The sequence below is a fragment of the Macaca nemestrina genome, chromosome X (assembly GCF_043159975.1).
Source record: "Macaca nemestrina isolate mMacNem1 chromosome X, mMacNem.hap1, whole genome shotgun sequence".
Taxonomy (NCBI): domain Eukaryota; kingdom Metazoa; phylum Chordata; class Mammalia; order Primates; family Cercopithecidae; genus Macaca; species Macaca nemestrina.
This window is the reverse complement of record NC_092145.1, coordinates 40100685-40110556: the sequence shown is the minus strand read 5'-3', so window position 1 is coordinate 40110556 and position 9872 is coordinate 40100685. Positions and strand designations below refer to the sequence as shown.

Sequence of the window (9872 nt, the reverse complement as noted above, 5' to 3'; positions counted from 1 at the left end):
ATTTCAACATGTCTTCAGTTTTCTCCAAAATATTTTAGAATGAAGACAAACTAATTTTTGAAAACCAAAACTCTATCTCCAACTACTTCATATACTTTTTTTTAAAAAAAGGCAAGCAATACTTTATTTAAAATCCATCACAGAAATGAACAGCTTCACTCTGTAATACAGCATACATGTTTTAAAGCCTAAGTCAGTAATTGTATATGAGAGCATACACTGCTGCATACAAATTAACTCTTCAGACCACAATTTTTCAATGTTTAAAACAGAATAAGCTTCCCTGTGAAAGCAGCATCTGTGCTGGTTTCTTTTTTGGTTTTTGTTTTTTTGTTTTTTGTTTTTTATTTTTTGAGACAGAGTTTTGCTCTTGTTGCCCCAGGCTGGAGTACAAGGGCGCAATCTCGAATCACTGCAACCTCCGCCTCCAAGGTTCAAGCGATTCTCCTGCCTCTGCTGTGTTAACTCTAGTATTCTTCTTCTTCACCCTCTTTTTCAACAGACTCCACACCAACATCCTCATAATCCATCTCAAGGGCAGCCTTGTCCTCACGGGCCTCAGAAAACTCTCCTTCCTCCATTTCCTTACCCACTTACCAGTGAACAAAGACATGTTTGGAATACATCAGGTCAAACTTGTGGTCCAAGTGAGCCCAGGCCTCAGCAATGGCTGTGTTGTTGCCCAACATGCACATAGCTCTCTATCTCAGTCAGGTCTTTGCCAGGCACCACAGTGGGAGGCTAGTAATTAATGCCACCTTGAAGCCAGTGGGGCACCAATCCACAGACTAGATGGTACACTCAATCTTGATGGTGGCAATGGCAGCACTGACATCTTTTGGAACCACATCATTATGGTACAACAGGCAGCAAGCCATGTATTTACCATAGGAAGGGTCATGTTTCACCGCCTGGTTGTCTTGCTCAAAGAAAGCATTGGTAATCTCTGCTACAGAAAGCTGTCTATGGTAGGCTTTCTCAGTAGAGATGATGAGGGTGTATTAGTTTGTTTTCATACTGCTGATAAAGACATACATACCCAAGGCTGGGCAATTTACAAAAGCAAGAGGTTTATTGGACTTACAGCTCCACATGGCTGGGGAGGGCCTCACAATCATGGTGGAAGGCAAGGAAGAACAAGTCATATCTTACACAGATGGCAGCAGGCAAAGAGAGAGCTTGTGCAGAGAAACTCCAGTTTCTAAAAGCCATCAGATCTTGTGAGAGTTATTCACTATCATGAGAACAGCACTGGAAAGACCCACCCCCATGATTTAATCATCTTCCACCAGGTCTTTCCCATAACACATGGGAATTATGGTAGCTACAAAATGAAATTTGGGTGGGGACACAGAGCCAAACCATATCAGAGGGCATAGCTGCCCAGAGAGAAGTGGATGCAGGGATAGGACACCAGATGGGTCTGCAGTTCTGTCAGATCAATATTTAGGGTTCCATCAAATCTCAGGGAAGCAGTGACGGAGGACACAATTTGACCTATGAATCTATTCAGGTTAGTGTAGGTTGGGTGCTTAATATCAAGGTTTCCATAACAGATGCCATAAATGGCCTCACTGTCTATCATGAAAGCATAACCAGAGTGCTCCAGGGTGATGTGGGTGGTTAGAGTGGAGTTGTAGGGCTCTGGCGCATGTGTGGAAACCTGAGGGGCTGGGTAAATGGAGAACTCCAGCTTGGATTTCTTACCATAGTCAACAGAGAGACATTCCATGAGCAAGGAGGTGAACCCAGAACCAGTTCCCCTGACAAAGCTGTGAAAACCAAGAAGCCCCGAAGACCTGTGCACAGGTTGGCCAATTTATGAATTTGGCCCAACATGAGATCAATGATCTCCTTGCCAATGGTGCCCTCGGGCATAGTTATTGGCAGCATCTTCCTTGCCCATAATGAGATGCTCAGATTGGAAGAGCTCATGGTATGTGCCAGAGCGAACTTCGTCAATGACCATGGATTCCAGGTCTGCAAACACTGCTTGGGCATGTGCTTGGTTTCTGCTTCACAGCTACCTAGCAGATGACAGAGATGAAGAGGAGAGGTTGTTGCTTCTTACAGACTGACTCTTAAACAGTTGATGTAAGGGAACCTTCATCTCCTTTTTTTAACAGGGGTTTATTTGTAGAGCAGTTTGAGGTCCACAGCAAAAGTGAGCAGCAAGTACAAAGCTCCCATATACCTCCTGCCCACTACAACATGCGCAGCCTCCCCAACTGTCAACGTCTGGCACCAGAGTGGTACATTCATTAAAATCAATGAACCAACATTGAGGCATCATGACCACCCAGAGTCCCATAGTGTACATTTGCGTTCACTCTTGGTACTGTGCATTCTATGGATTTTGGCAAATGTACAATGACATGTATCTACCATTGTATTGCCATAAGTAGTTTTATTGTCCTAAATTCCTCTGAGCTCTGCCCATTCACTCCTCCTCATCTACTTTTAAAAAGTCAAACTTCTCAGTGTCTATTATCTGCCTAATCTGGGATTTCTCAGTCTCAGACTCTTGACATTTTGAACAGGATAATTCTTTTAAAGGGGATGTCTAGTACATTTAGTGCTTTCTAGGATATATAGCAGCATCCCTGGCCTCTACCCAATCAATGCCAGAAAACAGTGCCATTCTTAGTTGTGACAACCAAAAATGTCTCCAGACATTGCTAAATGTCCCCTGGTAGCAGGTAGCAAAATCATTCCTGTTAAGAACCACTGGCCTAATCTAAGGCATACTCTACTTCCAAATGAATGTCTATATTATCTTATTATGACTTGTAGAGTTAGTCATTAAATGCTATCAACAAATATTTATTAGGCTTACTATGTGCTGGATAATATAAATGTATTCTACTCTAGCCAGTCGAGAGCTATTAAATTTTTAATATATTAATAAGTGACAGGGAGAGGCATGAGTTGTTGCAACAAACATTTTAAAAATCTACATGCAATAGCTACATTGAATCTTGAGGCATGGTTGATTAAATTGATATAGCGATCTTCACGATCTAGTTCACAGCAGAATGAACGCTGAGGGAAAATGCATTGATCATTAAGATTGCTTAACCGATTGGACCTGCTATGCTGTGATTCGCTTCAGCAGCCACATGCAAAAGATGGACACTGCCTCTACAGGGAAATAATTCTGAGTAATTAGCCAGGGAAGACTCTATACAAATCCCCACTCCCACCTTAACTCCACCACTGTTTTCCCATGATAGCGAGGGATATTTATCTGATTCCCTTGCGAAATTGCCATAAGTGCCGCAGCGCTCCTTTCATTCCTTTTTGGTTGGCCAGTACTTGTGCCGTTCAGATCATTAAATCAAATGTAACCAAGCAAGTATAATTTGAGATTTTATTTGGAGATTCTCCTTGTAAAGATTTAGGCATTAAAGTAGTCACACAGAATCCAAGAGACAACTGTCAGAAATGGAAAGGGGAATTGGAGTGGTAGACAATGAGACATCTTGGCAAAACTAATTCTATTTACATATAGCCTCAAATTATGGGTTTCCTCCTTCTCCTTCTCCTTTTCCTTTTTTGGACAGACTTATTACAGTCATTTGATTTATCCCACTTTTGTTTTTTGGCTTTTCTTTATGATGGGTCAAAAATAAATAAATTCAAAATTGACTCATTGAAGGCAGTTAACTAGTTAACTTTTATTTCCAAGGCACTTCTTGGAGGATGTGGGTCTACTTATTCCTTGTTTGTTAAAGTGAACTGATATGTATATTCCCCTTTGTGGACCTCTAAATTGGTCTTCTCATCTATAACTTGTAAGATTCCTTCCAGCTCTAATTGTCTATGATCTGTTGGTTAGTATAATAAATGTATACTAGACCATGATGCATGCTGGGACCTCAGCAAAAGGAAGAAGAGGAAAGGAGTAGGACAGAATCTTAGAAAAGGCTGGATTGAAATTTCATGGACTAACTTGGTTGTAGGAATGTACCTTCAAGATTGTGTTTGGGGCCAGGTGCAGTGGCTTACACCTGTAATCCCAGCACTTTGGGAGGCTAAGGCAGGAGGAATGTTTAAGGCCAGGAGTTTGAGACCAGCCAGTACAACATAGCGAGATCCCACCTCTATAAAAAATTTAAAAATTGTCTGGGCGTTGTGCCACATGACTGTACTCCCAGATACTTGGGAGGCTGAGGTGGGAGGATTGCTTGAGCCCAGGAAGTTGAGGCTGCAGTGAGCTGAAATCACACCACTGCACTCCAACCTGGGTGACAGATCAAGACCCTGTCACAACATTTAAAAAAAGAAAAAAAGGTTGCATTTGGCATGTCAAATCAAAGTTCAAAGGATGAGACAAATGGGCTTTATTCAAAGGATGATCAAGTCCTGGAGTTGGGTAAGGGAAAGCAGTAGAACCAAACATTTGCTGCCAAGAACTGATCCCAGATGGTCTATTTGGATTACAGCAAAGTGCCAGCTAAAGGAGGAAGTTATACAAAACAGGATCCAGCTCCCAGGGGCAATGGGAGTAGGAAGGATTTCTTAGAGAATCAGGGTCCTAGTCAATCAGGCTGGAAATGAGGATTAGTTCTAGCCTCAAAGTGGGAATGAGAACCCTAATAAGAAAACTAAGGCAAAAAGTCAATCACAGAGGGTAACCCAACACTAGAGGGGGATGGGTGGTCAGAGAAGAGGCGGCAGTTCAGTGAACACACAACAGAGATAAAGGTGCCTGGGGGATCATGTCTATTTTATCATGCCCACCATCAGGAGAGAATGCCTAGTATCCTGCTGGTTGTAGGCAGGATTTGGCCCACTCGATGTAGGAGGCAGAATAGTCCTAGCCTCTGTCAGAGCAGGGCTAGGAAAGGCTACCTATTATACTTTGTTTCACTTAATTCTTCTCTTTGTCAATTCTTAGTCACAAAACATCATACTCATCAATTGCTATGGTTTTTATTTCTACCCTGAGTTGTATGCAACTTCTTAAAGAATTAAACATGATCAGGCCCTAAATATAGTGCTATGAAATTTCTGTATATCCACCAACTTTATACACTAAACCAAGTTAGGCAAACTTTTTCTGTACAGGTCTGGACAGTACATATTTAAGGCTCTCCAGACCATAGGGTGTTGGTCACAAGTACTCACCTCTGCCATTATAGCATGAACGTAGCCATATTCAATATGAAAACAGATACGCATGGCTGTGTTCCAATAAGTCTTTATTTATGGACCTTGAAATTGAATTTCATAAAATTTTCACATGTCACAAAATATTATTCATTTTTATTTTTTTAGCAACTTAAACATGTACAAATCATTCTTAGCTCATGGGCCATACAAAAACAAGCAGTAGGTCATAGTTTGCAACTCCTGTACTAAACTTAAACAAACTATAATTTATTTAGTGAACAATGATCTGCCTAATTCTGCCTAGCAGGCCTCCAACACTGTAATCAGGGCCATGTAATCCTATTGGTAGGATTAGCCTTGCTCCAAGTTCTGGTAAAAATCAGGTCACAGGCAGTGAAAACATAAGAAACCCTACCTATCATCCATTCTCTATAAAAGTCAACCTGTTTGATGGCCCTGCACTATTTCTGCACTTTGTTCTGGTAATAGCACTCTGATCTGGTTGCTATTAATAAATCCGCTTGAGTTGCACTCCAGTTCCCACAGATATTCTTTCTTTTATGTACGAGTTTCTGCTTGACATTCAGTTTCTACAGAACTAGAGTCTCGCCATGACTCGTCCAAAATCAGAGTCCTAGAGATGGGAGTGTTGTATGTTAACTTTAATGTCTGTGGCTGAGTTCCTGTAATTTACTACCTCATCTTCCTGATGTTCCTCTCTACCTTCCTGAATTATCCTCCTGTGTTTGGTCCAGTTCTAGGCCTTGTTGACCTGGCCAGTTCACTGATTTCACCGAGCCTGACTGAGGCAGTATCATATGAACAGAGGAGCATGCAGAAAAATAGATGGAAAATAATAAACATATAAAAACTGTTTGAATAGTTTTATTATAACCAAAAACCAAGATAGCACAAACTCTGTTTTATTTCATCGTTGATGAAGCAAAAGTGTTGAGAACTGAAGTTCTTCCTATCACAATGACTGTTCAACACTGAAGTAAAAATTATACACAATAAAATTCTTAGCGACTGCATCAAGACACAATAATAATTACTTAGTTCTGGCCTTTACAAATCTCCACTTTCAAGTCTCTGAGTTCACTTTTTATAGTTTTGGTTCATTCTTGTTTAATCAAGGCTGTTCCAAATTTTTGTGGAAGTGATTCAGTCACATAAGTTTAGTATTTTTTTTCTAATTCTCTTTCACACATACTGAACTCTAACTTATGATAGCTATCCCCAGTTGCCAATGTATAAACTGCTTCTTAAAGAGGAAACTATACATTATAATGTAGATTACACTACATTTCAACTTTTCATCATACATCATACAATCTTTGCAAAGACAATTAGAAAAAAAAAATCCTGAAGTGGTAGCTCTCCATCTTGAGTTCATGTATTTTCTGGGATAAAATCTGGGAATGTATATTTCTGATCTATATTGTACCTGATATTTTGTCAACAGGAATATATGTTATCTGCTCTGCATCAGGATTTTCAAATGTGGTTAATTATGAAAAATGTGCCTGTGATTTAGTTACACTTGAGGATGGAGATAGCATGACATAAGGATTTAGAGTGATCATTATTAAAGACCTAACTGGGAGATAATTCTAAACTCAAATATCTAGACATAGACACATACTTTTGATTTCCAAGTAAAAGAGTAGGTTTGCAGTTATTAGCGTTTAATAACAGTAAATAACAGAATATACCTGTTATTCTCCACAATCAGGACATGCCTGTATGCTGCTATAAAATTGGCAGTATTTGGTTACTTCAGTTATGTTTATTCAGCTATCTTATTTGGCACAGACTAAAATATTGACACTTTGGGGACCACTTCAGGTTTTTTGTTGTACAAATATTATCTCAGAGCAAAGCATATAAACTCCTCAGTTAATGTATCTGTCTTACGGGAAAACGGGTCTCATTACTTTATATTCCCATGAACCACACAATCCTTAATCACAGTCAAAGAAAATGTACCTTGAATCACAAAAGAAACATAGGAAAATACAGAGGAAACTAAGAATCGTGCAAATCTAACCAGCTCCACCTTCCAACATAGATGCTACTTTCACTGGCTTAAAACCATACTGGCCAGGTATGGTGCCTCATACCTATAGCCCCAGCTCTGGAGGCTGAAGTAGGTGGATCTCTTGAGCCCAGGAGTTCAAGATTAGCCCAGCCCACATTGTGAAAAAAAAAAAAAAAGAAAAAGAAAAATTAGCCAAACATGGTGGCACACGCCTGTAGTCCCAGCTACTCAGGAGGCTGACGTAGGAGGATTGCTTGAGTCTGGGAAGTAGAGGCTTCAGTGGGCCATGATTGCACCACTGGACTCCAGCCTGGGTGACAGAGCATGAGCCTATGTCAAATATATATATATATATATATATATATATATATATATATATATATATAACAAAATCATACCAGTGGTTCTTTGGTCACTGCTTGGAGCTTGGGACTATAATGAAGGAACAGGAAGTCTTTCCTTTCTTCAGTTCTTCAGTTTGGATAATAGGAACTTTACTTGCACATTCAGATTTAGTACTACAAGGTTTTTACTTAACCTCATTTATCTTAGATTTATCTTATATCTGCAACATCTTTCTTTCATGCTGAACATTGCAGTGATATGGAAGAGGCATTTGGGATCCTGTCAGCGTTTATTAAGATGAGAGAATCTAGAGTCACTTTAAATGGCAATGGAAATGAGCCAAAAAACAAGGGAAAATGGAAGATTCAGGGAAGAGGGAAAATCAACAGTGTAAGATTCCTAATAAAGTGGGAATAGGGATACTTCACTCGTAATATCACTAGGCAACAAGTAGGATATTGGTGCTGGAATCATGCAAAGTCTTTGTCATTTGGATGGCTCCCATCTCTGGATTCTGTGGGAATACAGGTTTCCCTTTATTTTGATCTTGTCATGGCCTTTTAGGCTCAGGAGGGGCGTTGTATGTTGGTCCTCTGCTGTGCGTGGCAGTGACAGACCTCAGAATAGAACTGGCTTAGATTCCCAGGCAATGTTCTTCCCTCACACCATACTGTTGTTGAAAACAATGTTGTTTCTAAAAATTACTTTCATTATTTTTTATTGCTGATTAACAGTTTTCTCTGCATTTCAGTACATTCCATGTAACTGTTTGATTTGGAATTTTTTTTTTGCATATGAAATTAATCCCAGGGACAGGGTGTCTAAGAAAGCCAGCCCTCCTGCTTCCATTGCCCGCCATGTCCCTTTCAGCACCACATACTCATAAGAAAATATAGAGAAAACCAAAAAGAATCTTAACCTAACCAGATTTACCTCCCAATTTTGACACTGCTTTCATCGGAATCAGTAATTTAAAACCATGTCTCTGGTTCCTGGTTCACTGCTTAAAACTATGACTATAGGAAAGGACATCTTTTCCTTTATTATAAAAACTTATATTTATAAATTCCCCAGAAACAAACTCAATAATAAGCCCATAGGCAGTGTGTATAAATTCCTAGTTAAGTCAGTACTCTCCAGTACTCTTCTGTTATCCTTTCACTACTTAATCTACCACATCTCTAAGATATGAGTCACCTATTCACGTGTCCACCATTTTTCATCACTTAAATTATGATTTTTTTCTTTTTTTTGGTTCTTTACACTCATACCTTCACTCTATTTTAATAAGACCCTTATAAACTTTCTTTATGTGCATTGGCTTGCTGTTTTTGTTTTGTTTTGTTTTTTCCTCTTTCATAACATTGGCTGAGAAGGATATTGTGTGACACTTAATGAGCTTTTGTTGCTACAGGGACTGGTGGGTGGGCTGGAAGCTAACCCCATTAACTATCTCCCACTTTCTTAAACTTAAAGCACTGAAACTCAAAAGTATACAATAATTCTGTATTGGTCATATTCAGCTTTCCCTTCTTTTGTGGCATCCTGCATTCTGACTAATTCCTAAGGGCCATGCCAGAGGTCCCCACTGGAAGGCCTAATGCTGTAAATGAAGACGCAATGAATTGAGAACTGGCACTAGGATATTCGAGATCAGTCCTATAATTTCCTATTGACACGCTCCCCAAACATCCAGATGGTCCTTTCATTTTATGATGTCTATATTTCTATGAATCAATTTTGTTTAGTATCATCTTCTCCTGCAAACAAAAGCCAAGAACTCTGCTGGCTCTTCTTTCACCTTTTCATCTCGCATAATGACACTTCTCAATTGGATCACCATGTTGATAGTTTTATCTTCCATTACATCAATTTTGGCTCCTGCTTCTTGAGCCTACTCTTCATGTATTGTGAGACTGTGCTGCCTTTCTTCTGATGCTCTGCCAATGTGATATTACACACCACCTGTGACTGGTGTGGTTGGCCATGGCCAGACCTGACCAGAGCAGGCCTCAGTGAGGACCAAAATGGAAACTAGGTCCTGTAGTTCAGGCACAGAAAAATAGAGACTACTCTTAGGCTGACACAGCAAGAATTTCAAGGCCCCAGCACAGAACATGAGCCTTGGTGACATGACATTCTGAATAGGGAAATTATTGCCTTCTGTAGTAAAACGAGTTGTCTCTGGATGCTGAATAAGGGGGAGGGAGGTGGGTGTAAAATACAGGAAACCAAAGTTCTTAACTCTCAAACCTGGTAGAGATTTCCTTCTGTGTGGGATGCCAAGTCTACAGAACTTAAGGCATGACTGTGAGAGATACACGGGAGGTCGTCAGCAGTCAAGTCATCCCTGGTGTCTTTTTTTTTTTTT

General features: G+C 39.9%; 1 pseudogene; it reads right to left on the bottom strand.

Moving 5' to 3' along the window:
* Positions 1-467: 467 nt before the first annotated feature.
* On the bottom strand, positions 468-5184 carry LOC105490517 (tubulin alpha-1A chain-like; annotated as a pseudogene).
* Positions 5185-9872: the final 4688 nt, after the last annotated feature.